General features: G+C 33.0%; 1 protein-coding gene across 2 annotated transcripts in view; it reads right to left on the bottom strand.

Annotated features, from left to right (window-relative positions):
* Nucleotides 1–27,100, bottom strand: part of Fs (Follistatin) — a 223,662-nt gene that overhangs the window by 160,258 nt on the left and 36,304 nt on the right. The gene's annotated exons all lie outside the window — the stretch shown is intronic.

Genomic DNA, 27,100 nt, shown 5'->3' on the forward strand with positions numbered 1-27,100 from the left:
ATTCCAAACGGAATTACGGTGATACAAACGGAATTACAAAGTTAATATTCTCTATTAAAAGTTAATATACTCGGTTAACACATGCACAGAAAGGAATAACTCCAAAATATTTCCAATTAAAAAGTTGAAAACTTTTTCAATTAAAAAATTAATTGATATAGTAAACTTTTTAATCAAACTAGAAACATTAAGTCATTTAAGTCAATGATTGAAACATTTTTAAAACTTTAATTAAAAAATTAATTGATAAAATTAAATTTTTAATCAAACTCGGAAGATTAAGTCAGCTATTAAATATTAATTGAGTTTTTGGAAATATTTTTTGGAAGAGCCACGGGGTGTTTCGTTTATTAATTTTCCCCGTTTATTTTAATATATACACGGAAAAAAAATTTCACGAAAAATTTTCCAATTAAAATTTTAATTGAGTTTTAAAAAATATTCAATTAAAAATTTAATTGAATCAACATTTTTTTAACTGAACCAAAAATCAATCACAAAAATTAATAGTAGCAATTAATTTTTTAATTGACCTTCCCAGCAAAAACTAGGTAACCACATCTCATTACAATTGACATTACCAGGACTAAAGCTGTCATTACGCGTTGTATTACATTGCGGCGAGTTATAATGACTAACTTGTAATGACAAAAATAAATACTTCTCGGTCATTTTCGTATTGTTATTTTCAAATTTTTAGGCAGTTGTAGTTAACGAATTAATAAAATAGAATAAATGATGGTACCATTAGGTATAATTATTCACATAATCGAGCACTTACATAAAAAATCAAAAAGAATATGTAATGTAACGGTAATTCTGAAAAATTTTCCGTTAAGAAATTTTTATCACAAATATTTCATAATAATTGTGTTTAATGGCATTATCATATTATGTTTTAAATAAATGCTTTCTTATACCTCATTCACATTACACTTCCAAAATGCGCTTAAACTAAATTTCAAATGCCATTTGCCTTATAAAAAAGAGACTTAAAATCCACTTTTAGTAGATTTCGAACCTTATGTGAATTGGCTATTGGATATATTATAACGTAATTCACGAATCCAACTCCCTTAAACAACCTACATTTATTTCTATTTTAAGTGTGAAATTAATTTGCGTGTAATTTAGATTATTTATTAGATTTTTTGTTTATTTATACAATATTCGTTTCTATTCAAGTAGTTCTCCTATTACAGCATCACTCGCCATATTTTGATCCATTGTAATCGGCGATAGAAATCAATATTTTCGAGATTTGGTTACCTGAGACAATAAGTGGCTATTTTGCTAGCTTTGATGTATCTACGAATAAGTCATTACATATTAGGTGATTATATGCTTTAAATGCACTACTTATTTTATGGCCGAAAGTATGCCTGGGGAGAAGTACTTTCCTTCTAGGACATGCGTATGTAAATGTAATCCGAAGCGATGCCAATTAATAAGTGGTTATTAATTTTTAAATAGGCTTACCTACAAGATTACCGGGTAATGAGAGTTTTTGCTGGGTTCAATTAATTTTTTAATTGATACTATCATTTCTGTGATTGAAGACAATTCAATTAAAAATTTATTGGATCAATTAATTTCGTGATTGAATCAAAAAAAAAATTTTTTTTGTGTGTATATATACTACAGTGCTGTTCAAAACATTTGCCACCACATTCACTGTTAAAAATAAACCGTAATTATTATGAAAATAAAATTATTAAAACGAAAATTTTAATGCAATGTTGTTGCTTACTATGTCAATTTTAAAGATTCAAGGAAATAACGGAACTAACGATCAAGATTTTTTGATAATTTATATTTTTTTTAAATTAGAGTTTTCAAAACATTTGCAACTAATATTAAGTGCCACATATTTTTAAAAGTAATTAATGTTTTTGTAACTTTTAACAATAAATGTTAATAGTTGATACTAAAGCCATGCCGTTTGATTACTTCTGCGCAACCTTTTGTCATTGGTTAGGATTAAATGGTCAATGATAACCTATGGTTCAGGTTCAAATATATTTCGTAAGCCTTTTGCAAAAATTTCGTACCAATTTTACATCTTTCCAAAGGTTGTTTTATGACTTTTACTTCAGGCGACTGAACAAGCTAGTCAAGCACCCGTAAGTTTTCATCGGAAATTCATTGTTTTACCACGTTGTACATGTACATGATCGCGCTGAATAATCCATGCGGACGGCATTTTCCGGAATGCTTACGGCAATATCACATGGGACAAAATGCTTTTGTAGACTTCCGACAGCATAATAACCTCGACCCTATAAATCGGGCCAATAACTTGTCCAGAAAAATACCCCCAGACCATAATATTGGCCCCACCATGATTGACGTAACTTTTTGCATTTCTTGGATTAAGGCTATCCTGGCAGCTTTCGTACTAAATTTCTACCATCCGATCCATGCAAGTTAAATTTGGAGTCGTAGGAAAATATAGCACATATCCACTGCTCCTGAGGCCATTTGAGGTATTTTTGTGAAAACTGAAGGAGCGCTAACCTACACGCATAGAAAACGTGTACCGAAAACCATTTTTGTTTTGTTCGATTTTTTTGAATTTCTTCTTTTATCACCATAAAAATTCGTTTGTTACAAAATTTTTATTTTTTCTATAAAAAAAAATATTTTAGAACCAACAACACAGACCATTTCGTTTATATCAAGCACTGTTCTTTTCTGACTTTAAGTCTTTAATAAGACACATTTTACAGTTCATAGTAAAAATTTAATATATGTTAGTACTATGTAATGTTGAACATCTTTTCGGAATCTTTCGAACATATCTGGAATATATGTAAAAAAAAACAAAAAAAAAACTTTTTGCAGTTCGGTCGAAGCAGGGCTCGAACCCACGACCCTTGCAAGGCGGAGGTAGCAACCACTGCTCCACGGTGCCCAACTAAATGTTTGTTTCTGTTAAATAAAGTTTGTTTAATCGGCTCGTGGGCGCCGCAAGCTATGCTATATTAATATAACTTATATGGATAATTAGCTATTGATGACAATAACAGCTACGTCGCTCAGTGGATAGTGTGTTGGATTACAAATTGCATGGTCCGCGGTTCGATTCTCCGTCCCGGCGAAAGGTAAAATTTTAAAAATTTATAAAATCGTATAATTTCTTCTACATTGTTTGTATGAAAAAGGCGCTAAGAACTAAAACACCTCGTGGAAGTGAGAAAGATGTGAGGGAAAATGCAATTAGGCAGAAAAGATTGTTTTTTTTGAGTTAGTCTTTATGAAATTGTTTTTACATCCTGGAAAAGAGTAAACGTTTATCACAAACAGTATATACTTTCCTTCCACATAAAATACCTTACAGCGAAAAGCAAATTAGAAACGAACTTTGTTTGTCTAAAATTTCGTTTGGGAGGAAAGAATTATTATTTTGCGTGTAGTTTTCTTTGAAATCGGTGATTTTTGACATTCTTGTATTCTTGCCGGTAATTTTATCGAATTATTAAAAAATAGGGCATTAAGGCCTATGCACGCAAAGAAAAAAAAAAACGTTTGGAAAACGTGTACCGAAAACGTTTTTCTTTTGTTAGAGTTTTTTGAATTGCTTCGAAAATTTTAAACTTTTATCACCAAAAAAATCGTTTGTTACAAAATTTTTATTTTTTCAATAAAAAAAGTTATTTTTGAAACAACAACACAGTCCATTTCGTTTATATCAAACACTGTTCTTTTCTAACTTTAGGTCTTTAATAAGACACATTTTACAGTTCAAAATTTTATATACTACAATGTAATGTTGAACATTTTTTTGGAATCTTCCGAACATATCTGGAATATATGTAAAAAAAAAAAAAAAACAAAAAAAAAACAAAGTGCATGGTCCGCGGTTCGATTCTCCGTCCAGGCGAAAGGTAAAAAAAAATTTAAAAAATTATAAAATCGTATAATTTCTTCTACATTGTTGGTGTTAAGAACTAAAAATATTGTGGATGTGAGGGAAAATGCAATTAGTAAGAAAACAATGTTTTTTTTTTTAGTTTGTCCTTATGAAATTGTTTTTACATCCTGGAAAAGTATAAACGTTTATCACAAAAAGTATATACTTTTCTCCCAAATACACTTCCTTACAGCGAAAAGCAAATGAGAAACGAACTTTGTTTGTCTAAAATTTCGTTTGGGAGGAAAGAATTATTTTTTTGCGTGTGGCGATCAGTTTATGGCCAAATTAAGCAATGAACTTAACGATATTTCTACAATGTCATTTTTGTACATTTAATCCATCTTCTTATCGGTCCTTATAACTATTTCAGGTAAAAAATACAAAAAAATAATGTCCTTAAAAAAGAAAATATTACAGGGTGATGGGTAGTTGCAAATTTTTTGAACAGGTCGAATCATACGATTCTTTACCTTTAGTGAAATATCAAATTTTATTAACAGCCCATTAATTTTCCTAATTAGAATTTGGAAATAACACTCCATAAAGATTATTTTTATTAGGTGGAAGCGACACAATAAAGTTATTATTATGGGAGATAACCTAGATTAGGTTCATGGTAGGCCTAGTTGCAAGTGTTTTGAAGAGCACTGTATATGGAAGGTATATCTTATTTTATATCAAATTTATATTTAAGTATTTGATATAGTCCAAGAGGGTGTACCAAAGGCAACCACCATACCCAACCCATTCAACATTTTCAAGAGGTAACCTTGGGAAACTCTCCCAAAAGTATGTGTTCGAGTTAGAATCATGTTTAGTCTAGTCTCATACGATGGTGAATTGTATAATTATTCCGAGTTGATTATTAATAACTGCACAGCAAAATTTTTTCAATTAAAACTTTTGTTGTAATTGAAAACAAAAACTTTGAACAAATAAGTGCTCAAGTAAGTGATTGCAAATATTGATGTTTCCCTATTAAATTGTTTGATTATTAAATTGATCGATTCCATAAATATTGTAGTAAAAATATTAATTCCATTTTGCATCAATACTCAGTCTTTTTTAACACCAATAAATAGAAAATTATCTAAAGATATAAAAATCGGCTATCTAAATTGAATATTGATACTCTAAATTTTTTGATTGGAGCAATCTCAATTAAAAACTTAAACGAATTAATTAATACCGTGTTTGAATCCCATATTAGTTTTTGTTGTGTAATCCACAAATATACAAGTGCAGAATCCATCCAATGTTGGCAATGAGTACTCATCACAAATGAGTACTTATTCAAAACTTGTTGGCAACTCCTTCACCTGCGACCTACGCCAATGATTTAAATTAGAATGGCATAACACAAATTAAAGTCATTGTCAGATATCTTTAATAAATTGTCATTGTCTGGCATTCCTTGAACATTCGAAAACACAACAAACTGTTGCATTGGCCCAAAAGCCCTTGTATGAAGTGCCCTCAAACAAGTGGCAGACAGTGTACTTCATGCAATATTTGTTGCTGCCGGTGGCGGATGTCCTTGTCGTAGATGATGTCGTACTTGAGATGGCGGCATGTGCAGTTTCAACAAACCCTCACATTAGCTTGTGAGCGTGGCAAAAATCCAAAGAGACTTTTAACAAAAACATTGCAGACAGTTCATCCAATCCCCGATGATTTCTATCGTTATTCATTTCCATTTAGTTATGCAGATTTTTGTAGTCTGCGTGTAGGCTGCCTAATGTTAGTGAAATGTGGAAATACTAAATTACTGATGCTATCATAGTAATAGTAAGGCGAATTCTCCTTAAAGTAAAGAAAACCACATTTCGCAATTTTGTTGAACTACTTCTTCAGGAAGTATTAATATCAGTTTACAATAACTAAAATCAACAGATATTCTTATTAGAGACAGAGAAACATCAATGCTCTGTGATGCTGAAGAAGTAATTCCTGAAGAAGTAATTCAAGAAAATTGCAAAATAGGGTTTTCTTTACTTTAAGGAAAATTCACTTCACTATTACTATGATGGCAGAAAATTGCGAAATAAAAACATATAGATCCCAAGGTCGAAAAACAAAATAAAGATAAAAAGCTTCAAATATAGGATAATACTTATTTTGAGAACTTTTTTTATTTTAAAGTTTTGTTGTTGTTGTTTTTTTTTTTTGATATTAAAAAAGTATTGTTTACCTTGATGTATCTTTCATATGAAGTTTTTAACTGACTTTTATTTGTACATGAATAGCTTTCTTAATAAATCGCAAAAAAAGGAATGAAACTTCGAACAATTATATCAATATCCAAATTTTAAATTTATAGAGCCTAGATTTAAATCTACATAGTTCCCCAAAAATATACTTAATTTAATTAAACCACATCTTTGGTTCGGAATCAATAACACACTGAAAGAATTATTTACGTGATATTAAAGATTACGCAACCTAACTTTTAGAATGCGCAATTTACAAAATATTAAGGATAATTTTTTTTTAAATAATGAAATTTTAATTAAAATAAGGTTCTTTATTTTTCTTTGTTTCAACATTTTTTTATTAAATTTAGGACACAAATTTTGCGTCTCTCCGTTAAAACCGTATGTTTTTGAATTAAAGAAATCGTCCTTAAATTAACTGAAATATTGAGTCTTTATATTTAAGATAAAATGGCTTCAATTATAGGCTAATACCCATATTCATAATAATTTACTGACAGTTTATCGAAGGAATTTGTATGGTAATAGTAGGTTTAAAATTTAAGTTAACTTTTATGAATATGGGGGTAAGACTTATTTTGAAGATATTGCATCTTTGGTTTAAATTTTTTTTGAATTAATTTTTTTTGGAATTATCTATTTTAATTTAAATTGTTTAATTGGTATTTGTTTGTACGTGAATAGTTTCATTAATTTATCACAAAAAGAGAATGAAAATTCAATGCATCTTTGGATCGGAATCAATACAAAAATCCTTAATGGAAGTTCAAAATCTTTAGATCTAAGCAAACTGTTTTTTTGGTGCACAATCGAATTACTTGGGTTGTGCTAATATTTGCTCATGTCAGGATATGATTTTATTAGTTAACATTGACTATATGGAGTCAATGCTACACCCAGAAAAAAGGGGCTCTAATGCCAACTGAACTTTATTTTAGTTCATGAAGATTAGTTGATTTTAGTTAAGTTTTGCAAAATATGAGTAAATGTTCCTTATTTGAATAATTTTTTGCTAACTTTAATGACGTGAACTAAAAATAAGAAAAAAAGTTGTATACAAATATAGTGCACAATTTTACTAAAAAACAAGTAAGGAAAGTCTATATACCCTTCACCACTTTGTAAGTCCACATTTTCGATACCATATCAAATCCGCCCAATGTGTTGGATGCTATATGAATCCATACACATATATTCTGTATATCTGAGCAGATCTGTACAGAGTTCTGCAATACTTATAGATTTTACATTTAAGTCGGCTAATGCGCTGAGGTGGAACACAATGTTAGTATAAAAAAATATAGGAAACATTAAATATGAACCAATTTTGAGGCAACTTCGCAAAAGTGTATTTATGATTTATCGGTCGATAGATGTGTAATAGAGTAATAGGAAAATTTGAATTAATTTGATAAGTTTTCGACTTTGCAGTGGCGATTTGAAAAAGAAAATGTAGGTATTTCGGCCAGTTTTGCCTTAATAGGTAAAACATATATATGGAATCTATATCGAAATCTGAACCGATTGCAATCAAATTTCACATGCATAGTTACTATGTTGAATCTACTCCCTGTGCAAAATTTCACGTAAATCGGATAACAACTTTGACCTCTGTGGTCATATGACGGAAAATCGGGCGAAAATCTGAACCGATTTCAACCAAAATAAACACGCATATGCAGAACCTTAATTCTACTGCCTGTGCAAAGTTTCAAGTTAAATTCTACTCCCTCTGCGAAATTTCACGTAAATCAGAGTAGCACTTTTCCCTCTGTGGGCATATTAGTCCAAATCGGGCGAATGATATATATGGGAGCTATATCTAAATCTGAACCGACTTCAACTAAATTTTGCACAATTAACGATACTATAAAACGTACTCCTTGTGCAAAATTTCAAGCAACTCAGGGCAAAACTCTGGCTTTTGAAGCCATATAAATCCAAATCGGACGAAAGATATATATGGGAGCTATATCTTAATCGGAACCGATTTTAACCAAATTAAGCACACTTAACGATACTATTAAACATACTTGTTGTGCAAAATTTGAAGCAAATCAGGACAAAACTTTGGCTTTTGGGGCCATATAAGTCCAAATCGGTCGAAAGATATATATGGGAGCTATATCTAAATCTGAACCGATTTCAACTAAATTTGGCACAATTAACGATACTATTAAACGTACTCCTTGTACAAAGTTTTAATCAAATCAGGGCAAAACTCTGGCTTTTGAAGCCATATAAGTCAAAATCGGTCGAAAGATATATGGGGAGCTATATCTAAATCTGAACCGATTTCAACTAAATTTGGCAAAATTAACGATTCTATTAAACGTACTCGTTGTGCAAAATTTGAAGCAAATCAGGGCAAAACTCTCGCTTTTGGGGCCATATAAGTCCAAATCGGACGAAAGATATATATTGGGAGCTATATACAAATCTGAACCGATTTAGCTGATATTTGGCAGTTTTTACGGGACTGACAAAACATTCAGATGTACAAAATTTGAAGAACGCCGGTTCATAAATACGTGAATTATGATCAAATCGGTGATAACTATATATGGCAGCTATATCTAAATCTGAACCGATTTTTTCCAAAATCAATAGCGATTGTCTTCTACCCGAGGAATGACGTTATGTCAAATTTGAAGACGATCGGACTTAAACTGCGACCTGTGCTTTGTGCACAAAATTACATATACAGGCAGACGGACGGACGGACAGACAGACAGACGGACATCGCTAAATCGACTCAGAATTTAATTCTAGGCCGATCGGTATACTAAAATATGGGTCTATGACAATTATTTCTTGGCGTTACATACAAATGCACAAACTTATTATACCCTGTACCACAGTAGTGGTGAAGGGTATAATAAAATAGTTCATATTTTCCTAAAATGGCAGAAGTTTGCTTAAATTGAGTTCATAACTCTCTCAATGAGTAAATTTTACTAAAATTTTACCTGTCTCGAACTTCGTACAGCGCTAAAGACATTTTAACCATTTTTATATCCAATTTATTCTTCCAACATATGAAATTTTCTTAAACAACACAAAAAAAATTAATTATTTTGAAAAAAATTTCTTCAATTTGACAAAGAGTATTAACTTATTTGTAACATGTTGCAATTAGAAAACTATGTTAGTCAAAATTTTCTAAACTAAACCTACATTTTCTTCCACGGTGGGGTCACTTTTTTGGGTGTAGATAAGAAAGCATATTAAATACTTATATAAGCCTCTTTAATTCTTCATCGGTTTAAGGGAAACATCGTTTCTCAAACATATGTCACAAACATATTTTGCAGGAAGCACATGTATTTTTAGACATTGTCGAAACATTATGAAACAATATAATATTTGTGAAATCATCTTCCCTCAAACAAGATTGTGGTCTTATTGAAATTAAAAACTCGCAAGTTGAGTATAAAAATGAGAAAAAATTGTATACAAATGAAGTACACAATTTTACTAAATTTGAAAATAGTTCACATTTTCTTAAAATGGGTGAAGGTAAAAGTAAAATATTTTAGTTAAAATTTTCTAAAATAAACCTACATTTTTTTAATTGTGGGTTCAATTTTTCTGTGTGTACATTATTTTTAAATCCTAAACAATAATTTTTAAACTCACACATACATTTATTTAGGAGTGAATCATTTTTTTTTTAATTTATTATATTAAGAAACACCAATTAACAAGAACATTACAATATTTATTCGAGCTTATTGGACAGGAAGATTAAGGGAATTGACATCATTAAGTTACTGAAAAGAAAATGCCAGATACCCATCTCGCAAGCCTGACTATACATATATGTTTCAGTGTTGGCCACTACACATTTCCATAGTCTTTAGCGAGATCTGGCCGGGTGAGATGATTCAATTTGGTTCTTTTATGTTAATTTCTTATGAAATTTACATACGAGAATTATTCTTCCCAAATTTAACCATTTTTCACCCGCACTGTGCATCATCTTTTCGTATAACTTTACAATCCCTTAATCTTATTTTTAGATTTCGATTTGTTACTACACTAATGTACCAACAAATCGAAATCTATTTTTAAAGACATTGCTGAATTCACCTGATTGGTGAACGATCACACAATGTCTCGTTTCTAGTCAACAACAATTACTGTGATAACTATATGAAACTGGTTTCAAAGGACACAACAACAATTCTAACGACAATATTAGTAATGTTTATAATATATAATTTTTATATATAATATATAATTTTTATAAGTGAATAATTATGTACTTTATCCTTAAATGCACAAGTTCACCGATTCCTCCGAAAAGAGTATATAATATGCAAAATGGTAAATAACGAACATCTGCATACCACATTAAAAAATGTGATTTTTAAATAGTGGTTGTATCCTAAACTATACGGTGCGAATTATACTAGGTTAGGTTAGGTTATGTGGCAGCCCGATGTATCAGGCTCACTTAGACTATTCAGTCCATTGTGATACCACAGTGGTGAACTTCTCTCTTATCACTGAGTGCTGCCAGATTCCACGTTAAGCTCAATGACAAGGGACCTCCTTTTTATAGCCGAGTCCGAACGGCGTTCCACATTGCAGTGAAACCACTTAGAGAAGCTTTGAAACCCTCAGAAATGTCACCAGCATTACTGAGGTGGGATAATCCACCGCTGAAAAACTTTTTGGTGTTCGGTCGAAGCAGGAATCGAACCCACGACCTTGTGTATGCAAGGCGGGCATCCTAACCAATGCACCACGTTGGCTCCCTGCGAATTATACTAAGTTTTTATGTACAAATAAAAAATTTTATCTTAGTAAAGAATAAATATAAAATTTTTTACACTACATTGCTTTTTTACCAACATTACTTTAATCTCTGGTAAATATTATTTAACGTCCAATATGTAGTTTTTTGAATTTTTGGTTAAAATTTGATTTTTATTTCTGACTGCAGATTTCTCAGAAGTACAACAAAATTTCAGTCAAAATTTTAAGGCATAAGAATTTTTTTGTGGTAGTACCTTAAAAGATATAGTGCGTATTTAAGGGTTATTTTCATATTTACCTTTATTTTTTAAAGTGTTCATCTCTTGGTCTGCCTATTACTAAAGTGGAACTGAACTTATTTATACATCTCACTATCTAATATTTCACCGTATGAAACTTTTTTCATTTTACTGTCTCGACTTGTTTGATGCCAATGTATCCCAGCAAAGATGAACTCCCACTACCCAGGAAGTTCTTTTAATTCAATTTTTATAACTTGGTTTTTTCATACTTTTAATGGATAATTTTAACTTTTTTGTTTCAAATAGGTTAAAAACAGAGTAAGAATTCATAAAATGGTAGAAATCATTTAAATTTTGTCGAAAAAATCCTAATTCCAATCTGAAAAAATTGTGAGTTTTTGAAAATGTTTGAGGTAAAAATTTTTCCGACAAGCGTTAGAATCCATTACAAATTATAAAAAAATATAAAAATTTTTTATTCGACAAAATATCACAGATTTTTTTAATTTACATCCAAAACATTGAATTCGGATCATACCTAAAGAAGTAATGCAAATTCATTGCAATGGCTGTTGAAATAGAGAACTTCCGTCCTATGACAAGCCCATGTTAAATTCATCGCTTATGCGTCAATTTTGCACCACTTCCGGATCAAAAAAGAAAATTTTCATTACTTTTTTGGCGACGCTTTTTTTGCTGGGTATATAAAAAAACACCCACTTCAAATGAGAACGAACAATAAAATGCATTACTATTCTCTATTACCAAGGACCAACTGGATCGGAATTGGTTTTGCATGAGGCTTCAAAGTCAAATCTTTGAGGGTCAGTTTATATGGGAGCTATATCTAAGAATGGACCGATATAGACCAATTTATGCACGGTTATTAGAAGGCATGTACTAACACCACGTACTAAATTTATACCATAATAAATCTAGGGATCGGTTTATATGGGGTTACATATAAATATGGACCGATATCGACTAACTTTTGCATGCGGATCCAAGAGGATCCGCAAATCAAATTTGGGGGTCGGTTTATATACCATTTATATCTAAATGTGGGACACCATATACAATACGATCTACATCACCCTTAAGTTTTTTTGGAAGCCAATTGACCCCTATTCCAAGTATTTAGCTGGTTGGTAGCTATTTGTCTTTAGAACACAATGAACCTATCCCCTAACTTGCTTAAATGTCTCTATCATAGGACTAAATCACACCTCTCTGATCTGTCTGTAACAGGGCAGTTCATTTATTTTTTTTTTTTTATTTTTTATATTATCAATTTTCTACCAATTATATTATATTATCAATATTTTATTATATTATCAATTTTCTACCAATATCACAAACATTTGAATTGACGTTTCGACGCTACGTGTTCAATGGCGTTTGTGGCTAAGTGTGCTAAGGCGTTCTGCTATGGTGCCACTAACCCAGGTTCAACCCCTGGTCGGAGCGAAAAGGGTTTTTCTTATTTTTAAATAAAAATAGTGATAAAAATAAAAACTGAAATTGGTGGGAAAAAATAGTTTTTTTCGTTTTTTAAATTTCTCCATTCAAATGAACTTCCAAAGCATAATTTCTAAAGCAATGTAACTAGACAATAAACTATTAGGTTAGGTTAGGTGGCAGCCCGATGTATCAGGCTCACTTAGACTAATCAGTCCATTGTGATACCACATTGGTGAACTTCTCTCTTATCACTGAGTGCTGCCCGATTCCATGTTAAGCTCAATGACAAGGGACCTCATTTTTATAGCCGAGTCCGAACGGCGTTCCACATTGCAGTGAAACCACTTAGAGAAGCTTTAAAATCCTCAGAAATGTCACCAGCATTACTGAGGTGGGATAATCCACCGCTGAAAAACTTTTTGGTGTTTGGTCGAAGCAGGAATCGAACCCACGACCTTGTGTATGCAAGGCGGGCATGCTAACCATTGCACTACTATTGGCTAGTTGGCAAGAACTGTCTCTCTACACGGAATTGTTTCTTCCGAATGTTAGAACATATTATGTTTGGGACATAAAATGGTTGTAAATATAATATGCTTAGATGCAAATATACATTAATTTAGAAATAGCCTATAAACATATATGTGTTTAGAAAGAGAGACCTGGAGAGCAAGCTGCAAGTAAAATAATGGAAGTAATCAATTGGTGCCTTAAAAATATATCCACACAAAGTAAATTTCATTTAAATTTTTTCTACCAGTGTATGCCCTAAGGTGAACCATAATATGTTTGAACAATACAAACAATATTTTGTTTGGACCAATCCTAAAAATATATATGCTTGAAGCAAAATGTGTTTGGGGTATATGTTACAGAAGCGATTTTTTTTGAGGGTGTAACATGTCTATTGAATTGGATAATTAATGAGTCCATTTACCCTTCCTGTGTCAACCCCATATTAATTTCACCGGTTGTTTTACCAATAAAAGGGATAGTCCTCACCCTTTAGGACAAATAGGGCAATAACAACTACTTGTACACTGTTAGAAAAATATGTTCCGATATAAACAAAATGTGTTTCGGGCACAATTTTAAAACACAATATATTTAAGTGCAATCATGTAATGTTCCTAAACTAACACTAAATATTTGGGACACATATGCTAATATGTTACAATATATTATGTTTGGGGCATGAATGTTTCATAAAACTAATATGTGTGAATGTAAACATATATAAATTTACAAATTTCGAGTAAACATATATATGTTGTGATATTTTATTCAGAGAGCGTCAGAGAGAGAGAGAGAGTATTGAGAAAGAAATAGAGATGGAAACCGGGAGGATTGACGAAAGATATCAACATAACACGGCGAGAGAATCAAAAAAGTCCAATTTCTGTGAAACCGCTTGTATGTTGTTTCGGAAAACAGTTTTATGATAAGACCAAAAATGTGATATGCTTAATTTAATATTAGAATGAATATTCGGAGTAAAGAGAATAGACATTCGGAACCAAGAGAATAGACATTTGAAAAAAGAAAACAGCATGTGTTTTCACCTTAAGAGCAGCATTTTATGTATGTGTGGGCATGTATTTTGTTTATCATTTTGGCATTATGGGCACAATTTTTTTCTTGGTTCGTTAAAAGAAATCGGAACGTACGACGTGTAAGTCAAAATATTCAGGCAAAGGAAATTAAAAACAAAAACGGTGGGAAATATACAAAAATTACACAGGGATCTTCATAAAAATAACGAAAGGGTACTATACTCTTTTTAGAGTTGGGACAGTAAAATGAAAAAAGGAGGAAACAGTGAAAAAATAAACAGTAAAATGTATAAAAACAAAGTTTAGTTCCTCTTTATTAATAAGTAGTTCAAAAGGAGTTGACGAACACCTTCAAATATAAAAGCGGGCATTAAGTTCGAGTTTTGCAGCTAAAACAATTGAAAAAGTTTATTTTCTTTAAAATGAATTATTAAAGAAAAGTAAAAAAAAGTAAACAGGGTCATTTTAGAGCGATAATGCCAACTTAATAAGGTAAAAATGAAATTAAGTACAAAATACGATGATTAAATGTATTTAAAATGGTGTTAATTGCTAGTAAAAAAAATTAAATCAAAATTATTTATGTATGTTTATACTCGACTCCACGTTCTTCTTTTGTTAGAGATTTTGAATTCTTTCCAACATTGTAAACTTTTATACCAAAAACAGTTTTTTATTAAAAAATTGTTATTTTTGCTATAAAAAAATAATATTTTATCCAAAAGCTCAGTCCCTTTCGTTTATATCAAGCACTGTTTCTGACTGTAAATCTTTAATAACCCACATTTCGAAGTTTCATTATAAAAATTGAATAAAGTATAAATATAAAGGTGTAAATTAAACAAAACATGGTGTTCCATGGGAGCAGGGATTGAACCCACGATCCTTTGCATGCAAGGCCTAACCATTGTCCCACGTAGCAAACAAATGCATGTTTCTGTTAAATAAAGTTTTGTTTGCTTCGGCTCGTGGGCGCCGCAGACTATGCTACATAAATATAACTTATAACGATAACTGATGGCCATAACAGCTACGTAGCCCAGTGGATAGTGTGTTGGCTTACAAGCTGTATGGTCCTCGGTTCGATTCTCCGTCCAGGCGAAAGGTAACATTTAAAAAAATTATAAAATTTTATAATTTCTTCAACATTATTTGTATTACAGAAAAAGGTGACAAGAAGTAAAATATTTCGTGGAAGTGAAAATTATGTGAGGGAATGAGGATAGTTCTTCCAAGCATATTATATTTTTGGACTCAAAATGCTTCCAAACATATAATATGTTCACATAAAACAAACATATTAATGTTTCGGCAGTATCTAATAATATATGTGCTTCCTGTAAAATATGTTTGGAACACATGTTAGAGAAGCGATTTTTTTGAGGGTGCATCAAGTTTCCAGGCGGTAGCTTGTTTCTTTCCGAAGTTAGCGTGATTTCAACTGGATGGAATTCACCACAACCCACGAATATTATAAACGGAATGATAAAATTAGTATGCCATAAGTCAAAAGTTCGGCCAGGCCGATTCTTAAATACCCATCCCCTAATACCATAAGTTTCTCCAAAAATCTACCTGTAAAGGATTGTCATAAATAATATATATGTAAAATTTTGATACATCAGGTTCACTTAGACTATTCAGTCCATTCACCCAAACAAAGTGAACCGACCGTGGAAGAAAATGTAGGTTTATTTTAGAAAATTTTAACTAAAATAGTTTTCTAATTGCAACATGTTATAAATAAGTTAATACTTTTAGTCAAACTGAAGAAATCCTTTTAAAAATAATTAATTTGTTTCTGTTGTTTAAGAAAATTTCATATGTTGAAAGAAAAAATTGGATGTAAAATTGTTAAAATGTCTTTAGCGCTGTACGAGGTTCAAGGCAGGTATAATATTAGTAAAATTTACTCATTTTAGAGACTTATGAACTTAATTAAAGCAAGCTTCTGCCATTTTAGGAAAGTATGAACTATTTTATTTTTTAGTACAATTATGCAATATATTTGTATACAACTTTTTTCTTATTTTTAGTTCACGTCATTAAAGTTAGCAAAAAAAATATTCAAATAAGGAACATTTACTCATATTGTGCAAAATTAAACTAAAATCAACTAATCTTCATGAACTAAAATAAAGTTCAGTTGGCATTAGAGCCCCTTTTTTCTGGGTGTTGTGATACCACGGTGGTGAACTTCTCTCACCGCCATGGTTGCTAATAAAAATAAGATGGTTGTCATTTAATATATTATGATCTTGCGAAAACAATTATTTCTGAATTAAAAGAACATGACCACTTTAGTTTTCTCATAGTCCAATGAATGAAAATATCTATAAAAAATTTTATTAGATTTTAAATATCCATCAAATCGGATGAAAATTTCGCCTTTCACTCTCGCCAGAAGTCAAATTGGGAGATCGGTCTATATTTACCACAGTTATTAACTGACTTAATATGCCTTTAGATTTTGAATTTTAAGCAAATTGGATAATAATTGCAGCTTCCATGCCATCAAGAAGTCAAATGAATCGGGAATCGGATTGGGGGATATCTCAAAATATAGACTTATGTATACAAAATTTGTTTTATTTTTTTTATGTACCCAAATTACCCGCAGATTTCTAAATTCAAGCAAATAGGCTAAAATTGCGGCTTAGGTTAGGTTACGTTAACGTGGCAGCCCGATTTATGTCTAGCACACTTAGACTATTCCGTCTACTGTGATACTACATTTGACTAAAAGTAGCTATTACATACTGAAAAACAGCATGACCGGTTCCAAAGATTTTGTCTTTAAACTAATGATTTTGGCATTGATTCCGAGCCAAAGAAGGGCAGAATTCAAGTAAGGACAAATTTAAGACACAAATATCTTTAGAATTTGAGTTTTGCGTACTTGATTCTAGGAAGCTAATTTTAATTTTTCATATTTTCAGCTTTTTTCTTCATATACTATCAAATTCCTTTAAAAACTTGTTAACGACAACTTAAATTTCCAAATTCAGACGCGACTTCCAGTAAAAGCTATGCTATGTTTTAAGTTAAAAACAGCTTTAAAATAAAGTGTTGAAAAACATATCCTATTCTTGAACACTGTAGTCAAGATACAAAAAGACAACAAATTTAAAGATAATTTCATTAGTTTTCGATAATGTTTCTGAATTATTAAAGCCAACTTGACCTTAGTCCAAAAAAACTTCTTTCGTGTTATGCACTCAAAAAAAAAAGTGAACTCTCTATTTCACTAAAGCCAATTTAACTTTATTTTAGTTTATGGAATTATTATATTTGGAGAAAGTTTTCCTTTACTCTAATAATTGTTTGTGTACGTTAGTTAAATTAACTAAAACCGAGGAAAAAAATATACTCAAATGAAGCATAAAGATTAACTAAATTTGTGTCTTCAACAACATTGTTCAGAATTTCTTTTAATTTGTAAATTTTACCAAAAATGCGTCCATCATGAACTTCGTATGTCACTAAAGGCATTCTTGCAATTTTGAACTCCAAGTTTTTCCTTCAAACTACAAAATTTTCTTTAACAAGTGAAAAAACTTAATTATGTCTAATAAATTTTCTTGAATTTGTCGAAAAATATTTCCTTATTTTTATGACATCGGAGTGATGCCAACGTTTGTAATACAGTTTAGTTAAAATTTTCTACAAATATTCAAAATTTTCTAAAATTAACCGAAAGTTTTCTTCCTGGTGGGTTCACTGTTTTTTCAGTGTGATACCTATTTTTAAATCGAATCACTTAACTATAAGGACAAAACGACTTCATTGGAAAGTCTATCGACTTTTGGAAAAGGAAAACACTTTATATCAGAGAAATGCGTGTTCTATGCTAAGCAAAATTCGCATTCGTATTTTAAGGTCATGAAATCTTTGGCCTCACAACAATATTTTTTTCAGTGCATATGACCACTTCCATTTTAAACCGCTGAACCTCCTCGTTTATTTTCTTCTGTTGATCCCACCAGATTGTTCCAAAACATTAGCAGACTGCTTTAGTTAACGTTTTCCATGTCCGCCAGTATGTTAGTCTAAAGCTATATGCCCCTAAAATTCGCTTACGCCTTACACAAAATGCAGGACACTCACACAAAATGTGTTTAATTGATTCCTTTTCCTCCGCATTATGACAGCTCATGCAGTTGTCATGATACTTCGGGCCAATAGTTTTTGCAAACTCGCCTAGCAGCAGATATCAGGAGTGAAACACTAGCATATCTAGTGTGCGGTCCCACAAGCAAATATGTGGGACCATATTTGCTTGGTGTAGTTACAACCCTAGCAATTCTCCCATCGAACATTTGCCATCATAACAGCCTCTCACGCAGTAAGAGCTTGCAGGTAGCCGGATGTATACCAAGTTCCCCTGGCGTATGTAAGGAAGTTCCTAGCCTTGCTAACTCATCCGCTTCGCAGTTCCCCAGTATGTTCCTATGGACAGGCACCCATAGTTAAGGAGTTAAGGAACACAGAGTTCAAGGATTTTATTGCAGGTTGACTGTCTGAGTGTATATTAATGCCAGCCTTTGTTGGAACATTACTTCTCAGCCAATTCGCCACCTCTCTTATTGCTAATATTTCAGCCTGAAAAACACTACAGTGATTAGGTAATCTTTTCGCTGTTCGAAGTTCCAGGTCTTTAGAATATACTCCGAAACCCACTTGTCCATCCAATTTGGAGCCATCAGTATATATCGTTTATTCCCCTGGGTCTGTGTGCACCACGCCTCACTGTTGGGAATTAGAGTTTCAAACTTTTTGTCGAAAAGTGGTTTGCCAGAGTGTAATCCACTACACAAGGTACATCTGACATTATTTTGAAGACCGAACTGTGACCTTGAGCTTTTTCCGACCACAACAATAGTTCACGCAACCGTACAGCCGTTGTTGCTACTCACTGTATGGCTAATATGACTAAAGGCAATAGGTGCAGCATGACATTAAGGGAATCCGTTCCTGTCTTACTGAATGCGCCTGAGATACACAAGCACGCTATTCGCTGAACTTTATCTAAATTGGTCGGCTGCTGAAGTGCCCTTATGTATGAGTAAAAGGCTACCGTGGCTTTTCTGCGGCTTCCACATCTGAAGAAGTCAAATCGGGAGATGTCTATACGGAGGACGTATTGAAACATGAACTGATGTGTACCAAAATTTAGTGTATGTCATTATTGACCTAAAACACCTCTAGATTTCCAAATTAAAGCAAATTATATGGAGGCATACCTACCTGCAGACAAAAAACGAATCTGTGCATGTTTCAGCGCGATAGCTCTACTGTTGAAGGCTGTACACTGGTAGAAAAAGTTTCGTTAATACGATGAATTTCTACGTTGTATTAACGAAATTCTTCATTAAAAGTCAGCCAAAGTAGCATTTCGTTATAACAACGTAATTTTACGTTATATTTACGAAACACTTTGTGGAATACATTTCGTAGTATTAACGAATAATTACGTTGCTATTACGTAGCCTTTTCGTTGTATTAACGAATATTATTCGTTGTATGAATGAAATTTATTCGTTGTATGGGTGCAGCTTATACGTTGTATGAATGAAAATTATTCATTGTATGAATGAAAGGCAAACGTTGTATAAATGAACACAAACGTTATATTAATGAAACCCAACCAATTAGCGCATTTGAGTGTAGTAATTGGTAGTGTATTATTTTTTGTTAAGATCTTTGAAATATGGTTTATATACAGAAAGAAATAATATATAATGATAAATTAAGTAATATAATAAACATATATTGTGACTTTCACTTAAGAAAAAAAACCTCTTATTTCTAAGATCAAAAAATGATAATCGTATCACCGTGTCCATTTATCCAATTTTTGTGCAACCAAGGTTCATCACCGTAATTGTTCCGCCTTCCTCATCTGAAAGTTCACTTCCCCGGGGCATTTTCACTAAAGATTAAAAATGTACACTATATTTCTTGCGAATATACAAAAAACACCAATTTAACTCACCTCACCCATCTATGTTTATTATTCACAACGAAACTGTAATGAGCGTGTGCACTCTTCAGCGAAAAGAACGTAAATGTTGTTAATGTTTGCCCATCAGACAAGTTTTCTGTTGAACTTTTTACCGTTTGTTTTTCAAGACGCACACATGTGCTTATTGCCATACTAAGATGTGTATGTACCAATTACATACACGCTAGAGAGAGTATGAAGAGACGTTTTAGAGAGAGAGAGAGAGAGTAAGGAGAGGCAGAAATACTCAAACTCCCATTCGTATTATTAATGAACATATTTCATAATAATTTAAAATTTATTTTTTAACGAGCCATATCATTATATTAACGATCGATTTCGTTTTATAAATGAAATTTTCAATTCCAGTTTCAGAGTATATAAAACGACTGTTTAGTTTAAAAGTTTCCAAAAGTTGCAAATGATTATAATAATTTCATCTTGGAAAATTTGTTTATTCTAATTCTTGAAAAAATTACAAAGTTAATATTCGTAATATTAACGAAACGTGTTTCATTAATATAACGAAAAACCAAAACACAAAATTGTCTTTTAACGATTGATTTCGTTGTATTAACGATCACTTTCGTTCTTATAACGAAAAATTTCGTAATATTAACGAAAAATAATCAACGAAGCCCGTTCGTTAATAATACGAAACATTTTTCTACCAGTGTAGCTGTAGATCATTTTAAGAGCACCTTATACGGCCGGATAAACCCTACGACACAACATGTTGATGCGACAAATCTTCTAGTATAAGCACGTGTTGCACAGACGCAATGGCATAAAATCAAAGGAACATTGAGTTTTTTATGTTCAGGATCCCAAATCTTAAGGTGTAACGAATGTTACAAAAAAAAAATAATTTTCATTATAAGAATAAGCATTTTTGCAATGTAATTGACGAGAATAGTCGATTTTTTTGGGGAATTGAATTTTTAGAAATATATAAATCTATACCAGAATTGTGGAAAACTTCTGCTTTCTCTCGATGGAAATCTAGGCGAGAAGTAATTTGCAACTTAAATAGTTACTCAAATGAGTATGCGAATCTCTCCAGGAAACATTGTTTTGACGATGGAACAAAAAATAATACGACAAAATTTTAATTAATTTTTAAATAAAATTTCTTACTCTTGTTTGCTCACTGTACACTGTCTTTTATACGTTTATAAAAGCAAGACATTCTTCGAATTCGTCCCAATGTGCACACTTGTCTAAGAACAATAAGCATTATAAAGATAGAAATTTCTGTTGCTAAAAATAGCCGTAGCAAACCTGTTGCAGACATTAAATTATTAACATTTCGTTTGGAAAATTTATAAAAAGCAAATAACGTAGAAAGCAAATCCTGCAACTGATGAAGGGGAAAAAATGAGAAATATGAGACATTCTATAGACTTGTTTGTGCTTTGAAATTATTCCAATGGGCGCTTAGTGTAATTTGTTTTTGTCATTTTAGGATAGCACAGGGTGCTAGAAGATCCCCTCTACTGTCAACTCAAATCCATTGACCCGGATCCGAGCTTCATAAAATATTTGATTCATGTATGTGTGGTTAATATTTCTTGGGCCTCTTCTATATACATTATGATGGTGTGGCCAATTGATGTTGATTGTAAAACTCAATTATTTTTTTTTGTAAAAAGGTAACTATTTTCAATTACTTTCTGAATATAATTAGGGTTTTTAGGTTGATTAACAATTGATTGGTTGAAATAAATTTTTAATTAAAAATGTCCATCAGTTTTTTAACTGACATAGTCTTTGCGAGTTTGTTTAAAAAGTTAATTGTATCAATTAATTTTTTAATTAAAACTTTTCAATCATTGACTTAATTAACTTAATGTTTCTATCTTGATTAAAAATTGTATCAATTAATTTATAAATTTAAAAAATTTTCAACTTCAATCAACTTTTTAATTGGAAATATTTTGGTGATATTTTTCTTTCTTTGTAGGTTTGGGTCAACCTATAGGGTGATTCTTTTGAGGTTAGGATTTTCATGCATTAGTATTTGACAGATCACGTGGGATTTCAGACATGGTGTCAAAGAGAAAGATGCTCAGTATGCTTTGACATTTCATCATGAATAGACTTACTAACGAGCCACAACGTCGAATTTTCAGTGAATGGGCCCTAGAAAAGTTGGCAGAAAATCCGCTTTTTTATCGACAAATTTTATTCAGCGATGAGGCTCATTTCTGGTTGAATGGCTACGTAAATAAGCAAAATTGCCGCATTTGGAGTGAAGAGCAACCAGAAGCCGTTCAAGAACTGCCCATGCATCCCGAAAAATGCACTGTTTGGTGTGGTTTGTACGCTGGTGGAATCATTGGACCGTATTTTTTCAAAGATGCTGTTGGACGCAACGTTACGGTGAATGGCGATCGCTATCGTTCGATGCTAACAAACTTTTTGTTGCCAAAAATGGAAGAACTGAACTTGGTTGACATGTGGTTTCAACAAGATGGCGCTACATGCCACACAGCTCGCGATTCTAGGGCCATTTTGAGGGAAAACTTCGGAGAACAATTCATCTCAAGAAATGGACCGGTAAGTTGGCCACCAAGATCATGCGATTTGACGCCTTTAGACTATTTTTTGTGGGGCTACGTCAAGTCTAAAGTCTACAGAAATAAGCCAGCAACTATTCCAGCTTTGGAAGACAACATTTCCGAAGAAATTCGGGCTATTCCGGCCGAAATGCTCGAAAAAGTTGCCCAAAATTGGACTTTCCGAATGGACCACCTAAGACGCAGCCGCGGTCAACATTTAAATGAAATTATCTTCAAAAAGTAAATGTCATGGACCAATCTAACGTTTCAAATAAAGAACCGATGAGATTTTGCAAATTTTATGCGTTTTTTTTTTAAAAAAAGTTATCAAGCTCTTAACAAATCACCCTTTATTTCTCATGGTGATTATAGTATCGAATAGTTTATATTATATAAAGGGACATCTTTGATATTTCTGTTATGCCTCGGCTATCCAAAATTGAACCGTACAACAATTAATGTTGACGGGTTTTACAACACTCTTCAACGATTGCGTGAGTCTTGAAGACTATGCCCGCGTCAGGGCAGTGTAACATGTTGTCGATAATAGGCAGCAAACAACATGCCAGACATACGTGCAACACTGTTGTTAGAAACGCTATGGCTTATTTTCAATGGCAGTCTGGCTCAAGGGAGCCACTACGAATATCTGAGACTTGGCAAACACACTTCCACCGCCAGCCGGATCTGTCGTAGAGTGAGCCATGGCAAATTGAACGTGACTCAAGTTATTTCTGTTATTGCACAAAAATGTTCAACAACAAAAATAAAAATAAAAAACACAGACTCTAATGTCTTTTATGGTTGGCCAACAGACGCATCAACGTCCTTGAGATATGTGTGCCCATCTTGGTGACGACAAACCCTCCAATAGTCGATGTGCCAATGCGCCATGTGGCGAGGCAGCCAGGTAGGCCATATATACTAGCATGCAGTCGAGAACGGAATTACTTCAGTCTGTCGTTGTGTCGGCAGAGCTTGTTACTGCTGCCATTGTCAGTCATCAGAATGTATCGCTGAGCAATGAGCTTTGGTGCCATCCTCGACTGCTTTGCCCATTTAATCTGCGTCGTCTTGAAATTGCTATGGCAACAGTTGTTGCACATTCCATCCGATATGTTGGGTTATGTAAATTTGTAGTTTTTGTTTTTGTTCGCCTCCATCAAGGAGGCCGGTGAGGACGAGTAGGTGCGACAATGTGAACCTCGTTCAGGTGCATCGTGATTCCTAGTGCAACATTGTACGAATGTTTCCGCAAGATATGATTTCCAACGGCAAATGGCGAGATTTGCCATTTGCATAAATCGCTTACATTTTACGAAATGCGAAATTGATGAACAACAAGCACACCTAAAGCCACCACCACCTCCACCACCAGGAGAGAGGGGAGGATATTGGCAATTGATATTTGACATATCATAGAACTCCCCCTCCCTCCAATTTGAGTTTGATTGACATTAAGCCAATCGACGGAAATGACTTCCTGGTGGGAATGGCATTTTATGACACAGTTTCAGAGCGATTGAGAAAATCTCATTTCAAACCATTGCTGGCTGAGATGAAGTCCCATCAAAACACATCAAAGAGGTTCGTGGTCTTATGCAATAGCATTTTATGTATCTGACAATAAAGGATTTCACCAATACACATGAATGGATAAAGGACTCACATATGCAAAGTGTCTGGTTGCATGGTAACGCAATCATAAACGCAGAAAACAGTTTTGCTGCTGTAACCGAATTTAATGCATATCCAATATTGACAGCTGCTGCAACCAAATTTGATGAGTTGAAAGCAATTAAAGGGGCGGTTTATGTCCGCTTTTCTTAGAGACCTTAGTGAAATCTCTCATAATTTGAATGCTTGTAATTTTTGTAAGATTTAACAGGAATTTGACCAGTAATTTTTCGACTCAAAAATTGACGTGAATAGTATACGTACTTATTTTTTTTTTCCATCCAAAAATTATACTTAGATGAGCTAAGGCAAGTACCTTTGTGCAAATAGCATTGTCATTTATACACTCAAAAAATGTCAACCGAAGGAAAATATAGAAAATTTTATTTTTTGTGTTAGCCTGATATCAACGCAGGCTGGTTTTTCGTCCAAATTTTAACTAAACTCTATTACAAATCCCTCTACGACGCCGATGTGACAAAATAAGTAACTATTTTTCGACAAATTAGAGAAATATTATTAGTTAATTCTGCTAATGTACACAAAGAAGGGTATTAAGTTTGTGCTTAGTAGCTAAAATAAAAAATGAATCAGTAAATACATAATAAATTATATGTTTTTGGCACATTTTATTATAACTTGAAAGGGAAAAATCCAAATATCAATACAAAAAAAAATTAGTTTCTTCACATATTAATATTTCTATGAAATATTAACCCTCTAATGCCTAATCCCTCATTTAGGCAGGCTTCATTTAATTAAGAAGCTTTTAGTAAAACACACCTTAAGACAACAGAAATGGGTAAAATAGAAAGAAAACTTAGTTTAAAGGGTAAAACGGTCAAAATTTGGTCAAGGGAAAACGCGTGTAAATCGGTGAAATCGTTTATTTAAAAAATCAAATTAAATTTCTTCTTCAAGTTCAATTAGTACAAAATTCAGGAAAAATATTCAGTTAGGCTTTCGTTTTTCCAAATCCGAATTGCCGGGCCTCACGCTTGACACCTGCCATCAGATTTTGTACTGCCACCTTGTCCACCTTCTTCGCCGCAGAAAGCCAGTTTGCCCTGAACTGCTGCTCGTCCTTTTTTGGTCTTCTTTAGGTTCCGCTTGACAATAGCCCAGTATTTCTCAATTGGGCGGAGCTCTGGCGTGTTGGGAGGGTTCTTGCCCTTGGGAACCACCTGCACGTTGTTGGCGGCGTACCACTCCACGCCTTTTTACCGTAATGGCAAGATGCCAAATCCGGCCAAAACAGTACGGAACAACCGTGTCTCTTCAGGAAAGGCAGCAGACGTTTATTCAAACACTCTTTCAAGTAAATTTCTTGGTTGACAGTCCCGGAAGCTATGAAAATGCTGCTTTTCAAGCCACAGGTACAGATGGCTTGCCAAACCAGATATTTCTTTGTGAGCTTTGACAGTTTTATGTGCTTGAAAATATCTGCTACCTTTCCCCTTTCTTTTGCCAAAACTCCTGTGCCGGAAGCTGCTTGTAGTCGGATTTGACGTAGGTTTCGTCGTCCATTACCACACAGTCAAACTTCGTCATCATCGTCGTGTACAGCCTCCGGGATCGCGCTTTGGCCGTCGTATTTTGTTTATCATCGCGATTTGGAGTCACTACCTTCTTGTAAGTCGATAGTCCGGCTCGTTTTTTGGCTCGATGCACGGTTGTAGACGATACACCCAGCTTTTTTGCGGCATCTCGGAGAGAGAGGTTAGGGTTTCGCTTGAAACTACCGGCAACTCTCTTTGTCGTCTCAGCGGCTTCCGGTTTTCGATTTCCCCCCGATCCAGACTTCCTGGCTGTCGACAAACGTTCCCCAAACACTTTAATTACATTTGTAACGGTTGATTTGGCAACTTTTAGCGATTTTGCCAGCTTTGCGTGCGAGTAGCTCGGATTTTCGCGATGCGCGAGCAAAATTTTGATACGCTGCTCTTCTTGCTTGGACGGCATTTTGACAACTGAAGAGTGAATTCCAAAATCAAAATAGGAGCAACATTCTACACACACACACCTTCAAAATGAGGGGTGTTCAGGTTTTTTAAATGCAAAATTGAAAGAAATACGTCAAGTTTATATTGACCAAATTTTGACCGTATCACCCTTTAAACTGTTCAAGAGGCTTTGCAGCATATACTGAATTTTACCATATAAATTTTTCTTGTTTAGTTGTCTTGCTTTTGTGTCGTTAAAGGCCGGTATGCACCTCTAGCGAAAAATTTCATTCCCATAAGAAATGCATTGCTATTTATGCTAACGAAATTTTCGGTAGCGTTCAATGTCGTAAGCTGGTACGCACCTCTAATGAAAATAACAGGGTTGTCAAAAGCATATTTTGGCAGCAAACATTTAATTTATTACAATCATTGTGTGCGTAAAAGTTTTAAAAGTTCTGTAAATAATAAACAATTTATTTGAGGAATATTTGGAACATATATTAACAATTTTTAAAAGCGATTAGCTGGTTTAAAATTTGTGTACACAGCCCTGTTTTTTTTTTGTTGTAGACTTAAATAAATTTTTGCTACCGAAAATTTCGCTAGAGGTGCATACCGGCCTAACATTGAAAATTTAAACAGCTGGCAAAAAATTGGGGCATTAGAGGGTTAAGGAAATTTAAACATGAACAAATTACTATTTGCGTCCGATACAGCTAACTTAATACTGGCTTAAAGGCTAAAACGTGAAATACGAATATGA

Source organism: Haematobia irritans, chromosome 5 (genome assembly GCF_050003625.1).
Source record: "Haematobia irritans isolate KBUSLIRL chromosome 5, ASM5000362v1, whole genome shotgun sequence".
In the NCBI taxonomy this organism is placed as follows: Eukaryota; Metazoa; Arthropoda; class Insecta; order Diptera; family Muscidae; genus Haematobia; species Haematobia irritans.